Source organism: Aquila chrysaetos, chromosome 10 (assembly GCF_900496995.4).
Source record: "Aquila chrysaetos chrysaetos chromosome 10, bAquChr1.4, whole genome shotgun sequence".
NCBI classification, from domain to species: domain Eukaryota; kingdom Metazoa; phylum Chordata; class Aves; order Accipitriformes; family Accipitridae; genus Aquila; species Aquila chrysaetos.
Window position 1 is genome coordinate 9,171,104 of NC_044013.1, and position 20,693 is coordinate 9,191,796.

The 20,693-nt window shown below is 38.0% G+C and overlaps 1 protein-coding gene across 2 annotated transcripts in view; it reads right to left on the reverse strand.

Moving 5' to 3' along the window:
- Positions 1-19,102, reverse strand: part of GNB4 (G protein subunit beta 4) — a 76,193-nt gene extending 57,091 nt beyond the window's left edge. The window contains exon 1 of one of the 2 annotated variants that reach the window (XM_030028542.2): positions 18,942-19,102. The gene's annotated coding sequence lies outside the window, so the exon portion shown is untranslated. Of the gene's footprint in view, positions 1-9,627; positions 9,647-18,941 lie in introns of those variants that run through there. The other variant, XM_030028543.2, reaches the window with a different exon arrangement.
- Positions 19,103-20,693: the final 1,591 nt, after the last annotated feature.

Here is a 20,693-nt window from a genome sequence, read left to right on the forward strand (position 1 = left end):
AGTCTACACAGACTATATAAATAGACAGCAAAGAGTGCAATCACTGTTTTGGGATCAGAGAGAGATACAAGTCAGGAGGCTTGAACAGCTTGGTTCCATCTCTCTCTGAGACCTTGCTGGACACACTGGATCTGGATCCAGCCTGCAGGTTATAGTATGGACCACTACCAAGTCTTAAAGTGACCCAGTCACAATAGCGGGTAGCTACCAAGAGGAGGAAAGGCAGAGGGAAACCAGGCTCACTTTGTTATGGAGCAGATGTCAGTGTCTCTCAGGGAGGTCACAGAGATGTAAATGCCTGTAGAAAATATTCCCAGCTCCACAGCAGTCACTTTAAAATGGGAAACATGGAATCTGTCATGCTAAGGATTCATAAAAGAGTAAAGACACACGATATACAGCAGAGTACTGTATATTCAGGAATGCATATCTCAGTCCCTCCGGAGGAAAAGTGAAGAATTTGCATGGTACTGAGCAGGTCTTAGGGGGCTGCTCATGAAACCCTGGGGGTATGCTATCCAGCCATCCTCCTACGGAGGAATTTCTGTTATTCTTAATAGGGTAGTACCTGAATGCCTGCTTGGATTACTCATGTTTCTGGGACACAAAACTATCTGGACATTTAGACAGGAATTTTGTAGGAAACCACAAGGTATGAAAATCTGAGCCTGGGTATTGTTTGTTTTGGGTTTTTTTATTTCCTTTCTGGATTATATCATCACCATCGGAAACACTACTAGAAATTCAAGTCCAAGCCATGATGAAGTAGGTTTCAGATGCACACATGAAAATATAAATACTGCTTTGGTTTGATAGATGGGGAGAACATGAGATCCAGACCTGGGTTACAAGATCTGGGTCTGTTCCTAGGTCTGTTACCAAGCTGCTCATTGAGTTTAGGTATCCGCTTCCTTTTGCTGTGTTTCCATTCCTGTAAAATAAGGCCATGATATTGACCTTCATTATAAAACACTTCGAGATCTGTGGATGAAAACTACTAAATAAGAACTAATTATTATCATTAGGTTGGATCCAGAACTAAAAGTCATCAGTTTTCTAGTTCAGCCTTACTTGTGACTATAATTATAATCTCATCAGAAGAGTTTGGCCTAAAATGGCAGAAATCTCCTGAGGATAATTTGGAGTATTTTAGTGCTGTTCTATTAGAAACCCTAGCTTTACTTGAAACTCAAGTCTCAAAGTCTAGCTTTACCTAAGCCTCATCATCTGTGTATCACCATAATTCTTCACAGATGCATTTTGCTATCTAAGAGTTAGAATGCCTGAAAATAGAATTACTATTTGCTCTCAAAACAGTTGTTTTCCTCTTTACCACAAACTGACTGAAAACAAAGTGGATACAAATGGACAGTTATAATTTCAAGCCGATTAGATTTTATAAAGCGATTCAGAAAACTATTTAAAGTATATCCTGTGATTCTTTAAGACCAAAAATATTACCCTTGATTCCACAAGATTTCAGCTTTTTCGTGACAACCCCACTGCTCCTTTTGGATGGTTTTTAGTCTTTTTTTAAACCTCTTTAATAGGCAAACTGAATCCTGCCTCCTGACAGCATACCAACATACCTAAAACAAGAAAGTGTATGTGCTGCATGTTTCTTTTGCTACAAGCTTCAGATCAAGCCTTTGATGAGAAAAAACACATTCTCTTTCTAAAGCTGAAATGCTTCAGCAAATATTGGTGCAATGTATCTGCTTTATTATAAAGAAAATCCTCTTTAAGAAAGGGCTCTGTATCGGGTTTGCATGGCAAGGTTTTGGTAGCGCGGGGCTACAGGGATGGCTTCTGTGAGAAGCTGCTAGAAGCTTCCCCCATGTCCAATAGAGCCCATTCCCAATCCAAACGGCATCACAGTCTGAATTTCCTAGTCTGATAGCACTACTGAAATGCCTCCCAGAGACTAAGTTCAGCCTTAACTCAGGTTTGTCTGGCCAGCAGAGAATTAAGGAAACCCCACAGCAGACCCTAATGGCTCTAACTTAGTTTCTAATGGCTCTAGCTTAGTTTCTAAGCTAACTCCCATATTCCCTCCACACAGAAAGTAGCCGGGAAAAGGAGCATTCCTCAAAAACTAATGTTTAAGAGGAAGATTAAAGAATTCCCATTCCAAGTGGGCAATTCAGGAGTAATCCAGCTCTAAATGGTATTTCTTTTTAACCTACATTGAACATTAATGATTATAACTCTAAATTTCTAACTTGTTTTATGATGTTCTTACTACATTACATCATGCTACCCCGTGTATAAAAACAATGGAATGAAAGCCTCTAATTTTAGCTGTCATAAGTTAAAGAATAAATGGCAGCAGAAGCTTTCACTTATAATTGCAGGATTTTAGGTAGCTACAGAAAAAGTTATCTTTTCTGTATGTGAAAAAATGCTCAACCATTTAAGCAAAATTTCAGAAACTGTAAGAAGTTGTGTGTGCTTAAGAGTTAATGGTAAAGGTGTCACTATGCTCAGAAATAGAGCCGACTTTTCCATGTCACATTCAGCTTATTAATAACCCAATTATTTCTGTCGCAATGGCACATGTCTCTCTCTGCTTTTTGTTATTGTTACACAAGTAGAATAGCTTTCAGAATCGCTTTTGGCTGAGCTTGAACAGGTAAACTATAAAACTCAGCTAGAATCGAGTTTTATGCTGAAATGCTATTGCAATTCAATAGATGAATGTTGAGTGACATAGAGTATGCAATTATGCAAGAAGACTGTTTGCAACAAGCCATCTTGGAAGTACTTCCATTTGTGAGAGGATTTTTTCATATTCTGAATCTGAATACATTAAAAAGCCTGTAATCAGTTAATAGAGTCAAATCTGCAATTCTTAATTCTGAATATCTTCTGTAACGAGATGAGCTTCTCAATTCTTGTGATTAACTTACAAACAAAGCCAAATACAAGAAGCTGGTTCAGAAAAATCAATGCAGGGAATCGTTGCCAGTTTTCTCATAAATATTTCTCCCTCAGAAACCACTGAAATTTACACTCTCTTTATCATGTGTGGTATAGGGCTATACACAATTACAGCACTTCCTACATAAAATAATACAGATCTGGGTAAGATCTTGAATAAATGGATATAAAAATCATATGCAGCCTCCTGGCAAATTGCCAAAGTGGCCCTTATGCTTACAAAATAGTGCATCAATCTAATCTAATCTCTGTGTTTACACATGTATGAAAATATTGCCGCAAATCTGCTTTGTTTAGCTGTATATTTTCACGACCTTGAAGCTCAGGATAATGTATTTTTTGTTCTATTCAGTATCTTCACACAAGGATATCTACAATCATTATAAAAAATCTCCAGTCGGAGGAGTGGGAAAAAAAAAAAGGGACTTCAACTGCTCAGTTTCTAAATTAAGCTACATCTGAAGTTAAAAATAGCCCTTCCGCCTGAAGATGCTATGCTGCCTGAATTTAAATAGCCTGTTTCTTTCCCTGACAGATAACATTTATTATGCTCTCTGCTGCTGAAAAAAAATGCCTTCTATAAGGAGGCTACCTTTCTTTTCAAGTCCAATTTCACCTCACCTAAGACAACAGAATTAAATAGAGTCAGTGTTCTAGCCAGCATGTGTATCAATTTTCCCATAGATACATTTTGCAAATTTTACTAAATAGACCTAAAAATATGCATGTATATATGCGCGACTCTTCCTAGCTCTTTCTGCACAATTTTCCGGGAAGATCTATAGTGAGACTATATTGCCTGAAATGCAATCAGATTTCTACAATACATGTCCTAAAAGTCCTTGTGCCCATCCCTACCAACCTCTTTTGTTTTTGTTTACTTTCATATATTTTTTTCTAGATATTTCATTGCTGATTCTAGATAAAAAGAAGTATTACATGCAATTACACGCACTATACGTGAAATGGTTTACTCACTGTTTTTCCTGAAAGCACTGAATGGAAAAGAGTAGAAACCGTATTCCGTTTCTCTCTGGGCCTAACACAGAGACAGCATAAGGATATCTATCTATCCATATTCCTACTGTGCGTAGAGGCTGAGTGGTCAGAATTAAGTTACGCAAGGCCTCCTTGTGCCGCTCATGTAGAGTAACTCAGGCCCTGTCTTTATATTGCATGCAGATTAGAAAGGTAAAAATTCTTTTAAGCCATCCAGCCCCTTCTCGCCAAAGCAGGTTAGTTATTTTTGTTAAAATTTCTAGTGCTCCAACCAGCATAGTTTTGAAGTTTCAAGCACTGTATTCATGCTTGCCCCTGGGAAACTGTTAATTTTCCTCAATATTCATTCTAAATTTACTGTGCCTTAATTTCATCATTTTATGAGAATTAAAATTAATCAGATTCACTTCTACATTTTAGGCAAGAAACTATGAAAGGCATACTTCTAATGTGCAAAATGAAACTTGAATCTTGCTATATTGAGACAACCCTACTTTCCCCCTCTTTGTTAAATTGCATATTTTATATGAGCACTCCCAAAGGAATAGCACAGAAAGACTCAGGAATAAGTAAATGAAAGATGAGATGGATATAAGTACTCCTCTTACCCCCGAGCAAGACTTTCATATTGCAGTCAATTTGTGGACTAAAAGCCTGAAAGATCCCTGAAAGCTTTATAAGCATCAATAATATTTGCAATGATGTAAGCCAAAGACAATGATCTAAATTCTGCAGTCCCTAATTGAATAAAACATCCACTGAAGTCAATAGGAATTGCACTCAATTAAGCTGTACAGTATTTCAGGTCTATAGCATTTTACATAATGTTACTACATAGCACCTACAAGCTTTATTTGTATAGGGCAATGTTTGCAAGATGCAAGCCTCTGTGAAAGTAGACAGGACTGGAACACCCATATGTAGTTCAGTTGTGTAGTTTCAGTCAAACCGAACTGCAGTCATCAATCAACACCACATGAAGGTAGGATGCCTATTCACTTATCCAGGTGAAGCTATAAGGTTATTTTGATGTGTAGGCCTGAAACAGCAAGCTCAGTCATGTTATAGGGGGACTGAATTTGACTCAAATTTTAGATAAAATGGGAAATAAAATTAAATCATTGTGAAATTTGATGTGCATGTCCATAGCCCATAATACTCATCAGAGTAATATAATTTCTCTAAACAAGTTAACTCAAGGCTAACTATAGTCTCAGCTCTTAAACACTTAGCAATAAATGGGTACATGTGTGGCAGTCCTATCATGTTACAGGGTAGTTTATACAAGGTAACCTGTGTCAGAACTTACAAGGCTCCGGGACTTCAGCAATTGTTAGAGTCCTTAGGTGTTACACCCCTTACTCAGCTTTATCACCAAGCATGTGAAATGAGAGCCACACGCGTTGCCACTGAGGAATCAGAGAAGAATGAGAATCAGTCTGCAGCACTGGCACTGCAGATCATTTCGTATCACTTCTGCTTCTGGGGAAGACAGGATCATGGCTGCCAGAAACCATTCACATTGCGCTGTGTCAGAGAGCTTCACAAAAGCATGTCATAATGCATGTAATGAGCCTCCAGGATCACATTTGTAAGGCCTGGAGAATGTTTGTCTTTCCAAATGTGAACTACTGAGTCATCCTGTGCATATGAGACAGACTGTATTCTCTTCCCAGAGAGCTCCTTTGAATCACTATTACCACCAGATAACAGATGTTGCTCTCCAGGAAAGTTTTTCATACAAGTTCTTATAATCACACGGATTATTTCAACTTGACCTTGTAACTACAATAGAAAAACAAGATGAACTGGGGGATCTCAGAGAGCTGTGTGCTGTAGTACTTTGCGTATCTAAGCAACTAGGCCCTGAACAACAGGACTACTCAAAGAATAACAGATAACGTCCATAGTCTTATAAGGTAAATACTACTTATTCCCAGCTGACATATGGGAAGAAGCAAGCCCTAAAGTGTCTAATGGACTTGTCCAACATCATTCAGTAAATATGTAACAATTCAGGAATAAGTTTTCCAATGTTCAAAAGCATCTATGTCTCTTTGAAACTTAGAGCCTACAGATGTGCAATGAAACTCAAGTTAAAACATTTGAAAATAGGAGTAAAAGTATAAATTGGAAGCTTTTAGTAAAGTGCTTTAAAATGCCCACCTTCTGACAACCACTTCTGTTTTAAATCGCAAGACACTTTCTCTCTAATTACTTGTTCAAGGTGAACCTTAACATATACTTTAAGAAAGACGCTGAAAAGTACTGTAATACATACTAAATTTCAGTCTTTCTTAACTATGCATACTTCTGGTCAAGTAACAATAAGTTTCCTTCTGCATGCCTCTACTGTGTTCCTGGATTGTAGCTTTGGATGATAAAGCACATTTTCACCACTCTTTTTAAAAAATGCCAGTAACTGGCAATATAAAATCAGACATTTATATTGTAGATATTTCTGTGCCTTCTGGTGCCACTTTAACTAAGTTCATGCTATTAAATTATTTCTCTAATGCCCTGAATACATGCATTTCATGATTTCACATCAGAGTTTTGGAGTTATGTCACCAGATCTCAGAAGTAATACAGCTATGCTTATTCATAGCAGTGGACAGTCAGGCCCAGGTAACACAGTAACAGCTTGGATTCCAAACAACAGCAACAAAACACAGAACCATAGGGCTTTGGTTAGATAAAAATTAATTAGTAAATTTTTTATCAGATGGTCTAATTAATCACCACAGTCACGAACTAAAAAACCACCAAAATTAGAAAAACCAACAAAAAAGGTAATGCCAGATCATGGATACATGACACCTATCAGATAAAATAATCTATCAGGTCTCGGGAAAATTAACCTCTAACAGCAAAGACCAGAGTTTAGGCTGAGCTGTCCAGTGCGATGATAGTACTAATACTGTTATCAATAATTATTTACTTTGTCATACATTGTGTTTACAAACTATTGTTCACTCGATTATTCACCTTCATTTATTTTTCGCCTTCTCTTTCTCAAGGGATGAGGAGTTTCAGCTACGGAATGTTTTTATATATTCTTGCACTTATCCAGCATGTCTCAATCTTTCTAGGATAAGCACTGCTTCTCTTTTGTTATCCTAACTTGTCTTCCCATTCATGAGTATCTCCTCATTTTCCAGGCTGTGCCATATTTATCATCCTGGTCTGAAGCCTGACTTTTCATCAGTGGATCAATCTGTGCTGTTAATTCTTCCTCTTGTTTTCTATGTATTCAAAAGTAGAAGATAAAGAAACAAGTGGAATTTACCACTCCAAAGTTTCCAGCAATAGACATGGCATTAAAAGGGTCAAATTGCTCAACAGCACTTATACCGTGTCATGGGTAAATACTGCATCTCAAACTTTAGTGTCTGTCTCTATCCAACCTATCCTCCCCAGCTTACCACCCCAAACCCTGCATACCAGCTTCATCAAGATGCTCCAGGAACCCTGTCTCTTCCTATCCTGCTCCCTGGAGCTTTCTACTACTTGGTTAGTTTACTGCACTCCCAGTATGAGCACTGCTAAAACCACTTAGTTTCACCTAACCTTACAGCTTGCTTTCATTACTCCCAGTCCATTTGCCTCCTGATTTCTCAGACCTGTTGCTGCAGAATCGCCTGTCTTCTGTATCACTCCTCAGAGCCACAAATGCCTTGCCCTAATTGTTGACAGACATTATACTGTGAACAACTGACAATGTAGACTTCATTCCCTTCTCCTCCATTCAGCTTCTGTCTCTCTGTCCCACTGTCTGAAAGCAAATGGTATTCTTTGCACAATACAGTCACAGAGCATTTTCAAGTTGGAAAAGGAGAGATGGAGAAGCAGATAGACAGGAAAAAGGTGAACAGAAAGATAAAGACTGAGGCTTGCTACCCACCATCTTCTCCAGAAAGGTTTACCTCTCAATCTCTCATTTGAAAACCTACTTTACAGATTAATATGCCTTATCTAGTTGTCATCATATTATTTTTCTGTCATAAGACACCACCTAGAATAATACAAAATTATGTTTTTGTGGCTTTGCTTCCTAGATTACTAAAAATGGTAGAATCATGTGGAATGCTGATAAATTAGGAACATTAGATAATGATAAATTTTCTTTGATCTCACTGATTTTTTTTTCCTCCAGTGTAAGCAATTAACTATTATTCATATCTTAAACTGCTTAAAAGTGATATCCAGATAAGATATCTCAAAAAAACAGTAACAATTTTTAGAAAGAGGAAACGGGTCTACTTTCTGAACAAACATACTTTCTCAACAGCCTGATGAAAAGATCATTTTCACCTCAGACTAAAATTGTCACTCTCAATTCTCTTCTCTCATATATACACATCCAGACTCGCTGCTGTCCTCCAGTTGTTTTGATAATGCAAAGCTATCATAAACATATCTGAACACAAAGTAACATCTAAAATTTAGCAACTGGAATTTACCATGCTAAATTAAATGCCCCAAATATATATTTCCACTGGGGAAAAGTGTGAGTCAAACTCACACTCTGTATTTATTTACACTAAGCAGGAAACAGAGCGAAATAAATGTATGTGCTTTATTCTGGTTAATGTATGTCATGCCCACCACGACATGTAAGATTGCCAGGATATGAAGCACATACATAGGTGAAAATAGATGTAAGCAGCAAATAGTAATTTTGATGAGTCAGTTACTGTTTTGAACTTTGATTCCTTAGCAATTCTACAGAAAAACAATACAACAACCTCGTCGATTGTCCCTTTCTCCCAGGAAGCTGGCACACAAACAGGGGACTGTACCAACAAACATGCTCTTGACTCAAAATAATTCCAATGTAGTTCATTTAAAACAACAACAACAACAAATCATCCCACCCCAAAGCAACCACTTCAGTCATATGTGTCATAACCCAGATTACACATAAATACTTCACAGAAACTTCTGAGGTCATTGGGAACTTCTGAACGGATTTTTTTTTTTTTTGCCTCCTTTCCTACGTATTATTTATGTGCCCTCATATGCAAAAGAACAAAATTTGGGCCCATTCTGCAGGGCACTTATCACCACCAGCTTCTACTGATATCATCAGTTCCAGAAAAAAATTCTGCAATCTGGAGATTGTATTTTCTCATTGCCCGCAGGTGAACAAAGAGTTAGCCTATGAGCCTGCAAGTGTCTATTTAATAGACAAAATTTAAAAACAAGAGGAGTTCAACATCTTCAACATCTTATAGTTTAGGGCTCAGCTCTGGATTTTCAGTTTCCAGTTGATGTGGCCTATTATATACATACAGTACAATGAAAACTATTCAGAACTTCCCATTTGCCTTAGAGGCAACCACAGTTAATGCTCTGTAATCTGCATTACAACACACTGTGGGGTTTTTGTTTTTAATTAATTCTTCTGAAAATAATTTTGGGATGAGTGGATGTATATGGTGAATGTAGTGGTAAGAAAGTCTGTGGGATTCATAATTACAAAGAGAATAAAATCCTGACCTGCTGTATATGCAGCACTACTAAGATTTCATTGTTCAAATTAGGCAAAACCTCTCTGCTACTACTAATTTCAAGGTCAGATACACGTATAGCAAAAAAAAAAAAAAAATTGGTAATGATGCTCAATGTTTTGAATAAATCCAGACAGAGCTGTTAATAAAATAGAAAAGAAAAATCCTCACTTACCTCAATAGTTGTAAGCTGTTATTTCATACTCTGTAAACTTTCACTCCCTACTAACTAAACAAAAGTTCTGCAATCTTGATGCTAGAATAGCTCTCAAATACATACTGCAGAATACTAAAAAAGAGAAAGCCTATGTTGTCCTTACTAGCAGGCATCTCTCCAGGGATGATTGGTCATTACCCTGGCAACCCTCACAAATGGCAAATGACGTAAAGAGAGTGGGAAAAAAGCCACTGAGAGCAGAAAGCACTATATGCATTATAGATAGTTCTGCGAATCCATGCTCATATATGCATTAAATGGCTTCAGAGGAGCACAAGGGACCTTCCATTTTGCAGAGATGCCTGCCGAGGTGAATAAGAAACTTTCTAATTTTTTTCTTAATCAAAGCATTGGGAGCATCTTTAAGTCTTTAATTGAAGCAAATTGCTTTCTGATGATTTTAATAATTCAGACACTGAGTTTATTCTTTTTTTCAATTCTGTTAAAATTTCCCATTAAAATAGCTCACAGTGGCATTCAGACAAGAGTGGATGTATTTTTCATTATTCCTTTTCACTTTGTTTATTGTTATGTAAAGTTACTTATTATTATATTTATTCACATTACTCTCATACCTTCATTTTTCCCTAACAAAGCATTTGTACAAATTGTACGAGTTCTTGTGTTTGTTATTAGAAATAAACACATTAGCAGTTGTATTTAGTGTTACAGATAACTATACTCTGCCTAAAGAAGACATGATTCTAGCCAAACATCAGAGAAATTAAAAAGCATTTTCTTATTTTTGCACAGCATGATCACAGTGAATTTGACCACACTATGATGTGTACATCACAGAGCTAGAGAAATTTGGGTGTGGTTAATTCTTCCACCATTAGATGGAAAAAATCACAAGTAAGATAAAAAGGAAATCTGCTTTGAGATTCTTTAGCATCTGCACCACTCTTCTTTATACCATTAAGTAAAACTGAAGCAATTCTCGGTTCGAAACCCAAGAAAAGCATCTTCCACCCCTGCTTGCATATGTTACCAATTACGATTCAGCATCAGGCATCCTTTTACTTGTTCTTCTTTGGACCTCAGGATTTCTGGATTCTTAAATGCACATAAGCCAACTTTCAAAGAGCATACTGGAAAGCATTAGCACTCAGATCATTTTATAACCTAAAGGAAAGGGCACAATTCTCAGAGATGAAATAAGAAGAACTGAGGAAGTAAGCGAACCGAGGTGGCTGCTCTAACTACTTAGCTATTACGTAAAAGTTGGATGGAAAAGGCTCTACCATGACAACTGAGTTTTGTGATGAACTCCCGATGAAAACACATTAGATGTATTTGAACTCTGCCCCACTTCAAACCTTAAATGAAATAGAAGTAACCAGCAGCTGCAACTAGGATGTTTCTGTACCTAGCTGCCTAAAATTAATTAATTAAAACTTTTTGGAGCAAAATTTAGCACTCATTGAAATTTAGACGTATTCAAATTTAGGTGTCCTTGAAGAAGAAGATCGACAGGCTTTAGAAGCCCAGCTTGTTCATATAAGAATAAAGGCAAGAAACTTTGCCAACACCCAAGTTAAAAAATGACATCCAGGTCCTTCAAGAGCAAACAAGCTATAAAGGTAGGAAGAATCAGCATATTAAGTGCAGTGTACATATTTCTACCAAAGAAATTCTGTTAAAATATGATTTTCTAAGTGTAACAGAAGGAAGACTCTGATCTGATAATTGTACAGAGAAGTACATGCACTACTTTGCCAAATAATGGAGTTGATGTAAAAGAAAAATCTTTATCGGAACAGTTGCTCTGGAATAGTGAGATTTCCTTATGGACATAGCAACTCACACAGCCATCCGTTTCAGGGTGTGGCAAAGGCATGACATTGCTGCACTGTTGCTCTGCACCTGGAAACACCCTACTGACACTAAGCATGAATTAGCCTTACCCTCTGGTTGCTGTTGGTCAGACTAGAGATGTGACTGAATCTTGTCCAGCTCCACAATTTGGAAGCAGAGTAAGAAGAGGAAAGACAAGTATCTTCACTCTTTCTTTTTTCACTTGTTTCCAGTCAGTGTTAGATCTGTACAGAATCACCATCTACCTGAGAGAAAATGTAACTAAATCAGCAGCAGGGTCCCTGATTGTCCTCACGACTAGGGCAGTGAGCTGAGATTTAAGGAGACCCAAGTTATTTAACTCAGCTATACTACTAGCTTGTTGGATGAGTTCTCACAAAATGTTTCCCGAGCTGCACAATGCGAATAAAGATTCTAACTTATTTAAAAAGAGCTTTCAGTACTACCACTGAAAAGATTTATATTAAAAAGGGTTTCATTTTTATTATTTTCAAAATCTACTATCGCCCTGCAATCAGGAAGAAGGCAGTACACTTCTATAATGAGAATTTTCCAAAAAGGCTGAACAAGCCATTGCAAGTGACTGATATTATGACAAAACAGGTAATGAACAGAAAGGATATTCAAAAGATAATGCTCCATTAGGTGTACTTTATTTATTTGCTGAAGACAACTCATTTTTAATTATTTAAACTCTGGCAAACGTCATACTAGCAAATGTTCTGCTGGGTTATAATTGACAGAAATATCTTGATCTGAGCAAAGTGAAACCTCAGTGTAGCATTACCTCTGATACTACATTTTTCCTGACAGGAGGACAGCAAGCACTATTTTATGTTCAGAAACCACAGAAGGCAAAGTTCACCAATATATAGATGGCCAACGTATGCTCTAGGCTTCCCATACATCTTCTCTTTGATGGTCCAAATCTAAGCTTCTCATTTTTCCACCATTACCCTTTGCAGAAATTGAGATCCAACTACAAACTTTCCACCTACCTTCTACTCATTACCACAACAGAACAAAAATCTTACCATCAGTGTTCCCAAACTTGCTTTTTTAAGAACAAATGTGGTCCGTCATGGACATACTTTGTATGAAATGTTATTAGATATAAGACCAAAAAGTATTTTTAAATATACAAAAACTTTGTGTTTTTGCAAACAGATGGTCTTAACAAAACCTTCATCTTTTTTTATCATATCCAACCCTACCAACTTGCTTTTGTCTCAGCATGTGAGATTGACTCATGTGAATGTTCTGGGCAGCACAACGGGGACAAATCCAGTCAATGAATGAGGAGAAGGCGAAGACACTGGTGCAGAGCTGCAGTCAGGGAACAAGGCTTCTAATGGAGTCTTAGGAAGAGGCACAATGACAGAATCTTACACCCATTTCGTGACATTGTGTCAGCCATGCTGCTGAGTCTAACATATGTAGTGCCTGATGGAAAATTGGGTTGCCAATCCTTAAACAATCCTTTCCATACACTGATAAAATTTGCCAATACATTAGAAAATTAAATTAAAAATTGGTCAGTATATTAAAAACAGATTGGAGACAGGAATCATCCAGTAAGTAAGTTATTACTGATTTTATTCTAAGTCATTCATCCCAGGAAAGGATCAGCTCGCTTAAGTCAGTGGCAGTTCAGCATTTTTCTGGACCAACCATTTAAATGCTTGTGAAATGCATCATGTGGCAAAATCCAGACATTTAAACATGCCTGTAGTCACCTGGCGTAAAAGACAATCGCACAGGGCCTTCTCCATACTTTCCAAGTTCTATCCTTCCTCTTAGGTATGTCTACTCCCATCTGGTTTTTAGCTGGAGAAATTGAGCTCAGGTTTTAGCAGGCCCACTGCACTATATGCCAGAGAGTTACAGAAAATAAAAAAAACTATCAGAACATATTATTTCTATAAGGGCACTGTCATGTCTTGTAAATGTCAGAAAGGGGTGAATGATGATTTTTGTTTCCTAAGCTATGAATATGATTCTGAACAATACACTGTTGAGTAAGCAAAATAATTTTTTTTTTCTTTCTCTGTCCTTCTAGAGGACAGATATGTGCCCTGTCAGATGATGCCAAACCCATTATTAGTGTCCTTGCGCTTCTCCATTAGTGATATTGCAGCTAGACTAGCTGATGTCAAGGATGTCCATGTTGAAAGATAACAACATTCCTTAGTAGCAGAAACGATAGGCTTTCAGCATTTTCTGGCCTTCCCATCATTTGGCTTTAACTGGCAACATTATTACAGTGAAATTCAGTGAGATAAACTAAGGAATAGAAAGTACTAACATTCAGAAAGTACTAACATTCAGAAAATGCAAACATCTGAATATGAACACACTGATGTTAGTATCCTTTAGTACTCAATTAGAATCAAATTTATAGACACAGTCTGCCCGTTAACACAGATGCATCCAAACCCAGCAATTCATTACCCTCACTCCATCTTTCTTCCAGTTCCAGCATTTGTCATCTAGCACGTTTGCAACTCAGATCAGTCTCTCCTGAGAGAGACATTATGGTTATGACCCCATAAACTATATGCCAAAATATTCCAAGAGGTGACAACCACCTTAGCTGGGGAACCCTGGGGCAGGAAAACTGGAGTAGTTCTGACAAGAGAGGACAGTGGCAAGTCCAACCATTCCAACACAAGACAGGGCAAGGTCATATGGGCCACCAACGATGGTGTCACCTGCAGTCTCTGCTGACTTACTTTCAGACCTGGTAGTTCAGATTAACCATCAGCTACCAAGTCAACTGAACCATGCTTCTGGTAGGTGACACAGTCTCAGGATCCATATAGCACTAGAACTTCTAGTAAGCAACATAGATCTTCAGCACCTAGGACTAGCTATCCCTGTGCTAGCACCAGTGAGCAGGAAAACACTAGTATACACTTAGAGAAATTGTGTTTACAACTTTGTTTAAGGCAGATCTAAACAAGCCATTGAAAATAAGCAGCTTCTGAGAAATATAGCTTAAAAGGCCTGGTTTTCTCCACTTGTGTTTCATGTTTGGATTCTTCTGTGTGTCTCAAAAAGCAAAAATTTCTGATCAAAGCACTTACTAGGATAAAGATATTCATGCAGTCTGTGTTCTAGACGGATTATCTGTTGTCAACTAATATAATATAGCTTATGCTGCAACCTCATCATCTGCGGAACCAATCAAAAAGGTAGCATAAGCCCAGCTTCCTAAAAGCAGTAATTTAAAGAGACTTAAAGAGACCTGAGACTTGCTCACATTAGTTCTCCCCTACCACAAGCATCTCACAGTGCTAGACAGTTTTCTTTGTCTATTTTTCTTGATTGTTCAAAGAAAACAAGTATCATGACTGACAATAAAGCTCTCCCCCTAAAAGCCTTCTATAGTTAAAAGGTTAAAGAAATGAATAAATACAAAATACCAAGACTGTCATGGAGTGGTGCTCTTATATGCTGTTTATGTCCTGCAAGAAAGAACATCCCTAACCACCCTCCTAGCCAGTATTCCCTATGCCATAGCTAATTTTCATATAACGGAGTAAATAAAGAAGACTACCCACACACATAAGCTGACATATCAGGACTCAAGGAAAGCTCATCATCTGCAGAACTTGTCAAGTTCTGCGCTGTACCACATCTTTTCCTGACAACACTTGGAAACACTGATTCCTCTCAATTTCACTTGCAAGGAAGATGTCTTGGGCCTGATGCACCTCTTGGCTACAATTCTGCTGTACTGAAATAAAAGACACTGTGCCAGTGTAAAAGTGGTGAGAGAGAAGAATCAGACTCCAAGATAACCACTTAAGTGGAAGTAAAAGGGATTATAAATTTGCATGTGATCTAAAAATCAGAATTCTTACCATAGTTATTAAAAATGCCGTGAACTTATGTTACAGCAATTTCAATGATCATCAAATAATGCAAAGATCTTATCTATCTACCACCCCAATGACTTTTTAAAATGGAGTGTATTAATACAGATGTGTGCTGATGCTGTAATTTAGCAGCTGATACTTTTGAACAGTAGTAGCGCGACTGCCCTAGAATACAGATCTTCTGTGAATAAATATTCAGATAAGGCACTGCAATCCTAACCTTCCCCATATAAATCGGTGTCTCCTGAATAAAAGCACACCCTCTTCTGCATCAGACTTCTTGCTGCAGTGCAATTGCATTGCTCTACATACTCATTTTGGATGATAAAGTACATACTTGTCATAGTAATGACCTGAATGAATTCAGGAAAAAAGTGACAATCTCTTTGCAAACATGCCCATTCAGCAAATACACTATTGTTTTTCCTCACTACCGTTTAATAATTAAGTTTATAACAATCTCTTTTTTTTTTTTTTTTGTGATACAATAATACATAAATCTAGAAAATGAAGCCACTACCTTGTTTTTTGAAACCCAGTAGAAATAGTGCTACTCTAGTTTGTATTCCAAACCTTTATTTATACCTGCTACATTGATGTGGATTGCCAGTGCCTCTGCCCTCTGCTTTGCCTGTGCCCTCTCCTGGTGGTAGAACAAATGTTGCACAGAACAGACATGATTACACCAAAACCTCCCCTTCACAACAAACATTTCCAGATGTCAAGGTGAAAACAGCTTTCTATAGTAAAACAGGACAAGATTCCAAGCCTAACAGGGCTCTGAAAAGGTAACATAAAAAGTGTCACGACTCTTGTAAGATCACTGATTAGCACACCCTTACAGCTCTACTCCCAAGACCGCCTTACTTCACACAATAAAGAATGTGTATGCAGAAATAGGGACTCGGGGCTCTTCTCTCTCAGAGGAGTAGGTTAATCAGCAGGCTCTGCTTTTGGATTCCTTACCTCTGGCTGCACAGACGCATGATTCTTAGCTGCATGGTATCACAGTTTGAAACTGCTAGTGAGGCAACACAGCACCCTCCTGTAAAGTTGGAAATAGGAATTTGAACCTTGCGAGGCTGAAGACAGAGCATCTGACCAAGAAACAGGAGATCTGTACTCCATGCTACCTGCTCAGCTATTATAGCCAAATTTCCATTCTAGCAGCAGGAAGTGCAGGGGAGCAAAATGCCTGATATAATGGTAAGGCTCAGCTGACACAAAGATCTGTTTATCAGGCTAAGCTGGCTTCCCAACTATAAGTAGCTTTGTTTCTACAGATGAGAGGTACTGAGCCAGGTCAGGTTTGGCCCAGCTGCCAAGCAAATAAGCCCTGCAAGAATCCAAAGTGACTACGGACCAAGCACTAAGCCTGAAACAGTAAGTTCTGCCAAATCTGAGCCAAATGAGACATATGTACACAAGACACTCATCTGAGAAGGGCAATACAGGCACACTTAAGTTCTGGCCCAGCAGACCTATTACCTCAGAACCAGTTCCAGGCAAATGCTGCTGCACCACTTTCACACCTAATCTGGTTCTGTGAATTCATACCATCCCTGAGCTAAATAAGGGAAGTGGTCCAGATTCCTCCAGTTTGGTTTTGCAGGGAACGACTTATGGTTCAGAACAACAAAGCAGCACTAATATTATGTGTTTTTTCGTCCCATTCTCCAGTGTATCCTAGCTGCTATTATTCCAGCCAGTCAGCTGGAATCTCAGCATACATTCTCTTCTTTCCTCCCCACCCACCCCCCCCAAAAACCTAGTCAGGCCATCTATTGGTGATGGAAAGTTGACTGTATATTAACAGCAAGCACCATTACCTCTTCCTTCAATCAAGTTTTAAAATAAGAGTGAGTCATGGGTCTTTTACAAAAGGACAAGTTAAACACACCAGCTCCAAAAGAAGATTCTGGAACATATATCCCCGTGACTGCCTTGCTGGAGTCACAGAAAGATTTCAGACGTACCTCCTCTCCTCAGCATTTTCAACGGCTAAGCCCAAACATCCTGTACAGTGGTTACATTGTCACAAACTCAGGTTTAAGGTGTCTGTCTTTAGTACATTTTATATGAAACATAGTTCAGCGCTTGGATTCCAGTCTGAGGAAAGAACCTAAAGGTCAGGTATGGCAATGTTGAGGCCCCTTCGTGAGGTTTAGCATTTAGTTTGAGTTCTAGCTCTTTCTCTGCAGAAGGAGGATGATTGCGTATTTATACTCACAGCACCCCTGTAAGGCAGGGAAGTATTAAAATTGACAAAGTACTCAAGTACTTTAGCAAAGATAGTGGACAGTTGAGAGGTCATACAAAGTTCTTGAGTGAATGACTATTAATGATTATTTTGCTTTTTCACCTACAGACTCTTTTTTAGTTCACATGAACATTTAAGACCTCTTCTGAAAATAAGAAAAATAAAACCTTTAACGTGCATTTTGCAATCAGGAAACAAGGAGGAACACACACATTATGAATAACCCATTGTCACAGCCCATCTGCTGCCACATCTCAAAGCTGGCACCGCAGTCTGGGAGATTGACTGGCAGTTGTATGGCACTGTTCAAAAGCAACAGGCCATCAGCCACCCGATGGGGAAGTGCAGCTTGTTGAGAAACAACAAATCATTCTGTTCAGTTTTGGCTTGACATATGCATCATTTTCTACATTGTTTTATACTACCAAAAAGGTGAATGCACTTACTTGAAACAATTACATCTTAATAAAGTTTTAAAAACCTCAAAGCAATAATCAGGAAGCTTCAGATTCTCCAGACTATCACTGAGGAAATTAACTTTTGCTTACTAGAAAGCATCATCATTTGGTGTCTTGATTCACGCCACACTTTTAAAATGATTCTTCTGTTTATTCCTATGGACAATTTATGTTAGTGTCCGACTCTAGAGTTATTATATACAATGTCACATACAGTAAATCAGTATGTGATATTCCCACTAAAAGCACATAATTTGCATTATACCTACACCTGCAACTCTGCCGAGATACTATAGCCATTTGTACTAATATGGGAACCTAGATAAAATACATTCATTGTTTCCATCGACTTTGATTTTATAATCCTTGCTTCTGAGGAAGCTAAGCAAAAATACTTAAAAAAAACCCAAAAGTATTTGGGTACGTTATGGACAGTGGTGGCAAAACTCTAGATTTCACCTGCTCTTATGCAAACGTAGGATGATGTGCAGGAATTCACTGAAATAATCCTAGATTTGCATCTCTTTAAGCAAGGTTGGACTCTGCTGAAAAAAGGTGCCTGGAGTCTATTTCTCTTGTGCACTGAACTTTGTAGGGTTATCCACACTGTTGGAAAGCAAAGTCATTGTAAAATGTTATCAAACCACAGTGATGATGTTCTACACACTTTCCACTGATGTAAATGCCTGTAACGGTGCAAGGCAGAATAAAGTAAGACCTAGACAGTTGTCAGTCTAAATTTCCTTCCCCATATCCTCCAGACTTCTTGAGGATTACACAGATTTGGCTTTACTTCCTTATGCTTGCCAAATCCTGAGGCTTCTAGATATCAGCATGATTTCCAGTGCACATTACCTTGCAGTTCTTACTATCAGTCCCGATCAGTCACTGGAGCAGTAAAGATGAGTCAAGTACAGGCACACCCTCTGTCCATGCCTCACACAGCCACAAGCCTCTTTACCCTGGCAAACGTTTTCAGATGGCATCACCGGGAATTCTTCTGCATTGAAGAAATACTGAAGAAAAATAAAGCAGCAGAATGCTGTGTTTGTTTCTGGCTTGCAGATCAATCATAAGCAGCTCTTGTGCAGAGAACGGGATCTGGCTTAAAGTGTCAATTATCGTTTGAATACAATGAACCATTACCACAAAATAAAGTACAAGCAGGAGTTAAATGAAATCCTCTAGCACTGTAATTCCAAATTTCTGAACTGCTTTTCCCATCTGCAATTAATTCCTCCTCCTCAAACAACTCTACCTTGAATATTAGTGCCACATACTGGAAATCATGATAACACATTAACTTTAAAAGATTTCATAATACAAAATCGAGGTGCACTGACTTTATGAGGTATAGTTAGTGAAACAGCAGTATTTATATTTATCTTCCTAATGCTAGAATCTATATTTTGCAGTTGTATTGTATTATAACTTATGTAAAAACTTCACATTTCTTAATTGCACAATGAAATTGTTTGCTCACTAAAGAAACAGAGAATAAAACAGTGTATCAAATTAAATTCCTTGCCCTTGAGAGTTGATAAGTCCAATCACCTCCTGATATTCTCATAATTGTGCTTAAAAAACCCCACCCAACTGGTTGTCCCTTACTGTTGGATTTTACTATTTTTGCTATGTTTTGATTCAGGATGAGACTTAAAGGGGGACTGCTGGTCACCAGCCTAAGGTTAACTGCAGCATCTCGGGACCTGTAGTCCAAACACACACACCTAGGCTGCTTTTCTCCTTCACTAGCATAAAGTTTGATGAAATTCGTAATAATCTGTTCTCATCACTACAGCTTTACAAATTTCCTGAATAAAACTACTGGGTACACCAAATATAAATTTTATCTCTCTTCTTACCTCGCTGATTAAATTCAGTGTAAATAAGGACATATAACTGAAACTTAAGTCACAACTTAGAAAAAAACCAAAGCTTTATAGGAAGTTCTGAAAGCCCTATCAAAATAAGACAAAGCAAGACTCATAGCACTAATTTTTGTCTTATGGTGAAAATAGAAGAAACACTTTTTTATTATTTACAGTCCAATAATTAATTCTTATTAAGATAATTTGTTATGCTATGTAAGGCTTTATAGGTAAATGTAAATGTAATAAATGAAACATCATTCTATTATGCTGACTAAATCTAATCGCTTGGAGATCCTTACTACAGTATTACAGAAATAAGCTATATGTCTTATGTGAACTTCAACACCCATGATTATAGCAGGCCACCCCCCCCCCCCGCCCAAACCAGCTCTCCATCCCGTCCAAAAAAATGACACCCTTATATAGGGATTCAAAAAGGTGCACACTAGGGATGCTTACACTTTAAGCCAAATCCCCTATTCTCCAGTTAGAATTTTAGTCTTCTCTAATGCTAACTTCTGGTCATGTCTGAGGTCTCTTTCTTTTGCTTCCTTTAATTCCTACAACTTTAGAGTTCCCCCTCTCTGGTTGTTCTGGCTGAACACCAAATTTGGCTGAGAACTGTGATACCAAACAAAGTGATCTGAAATCCTAATTACAAGTTCAACTGCTAAACTGGCAGCTGAGCTGGCAAATCAGAAGTGCCCAACTATCCAGACAAGCTTCAGGGACC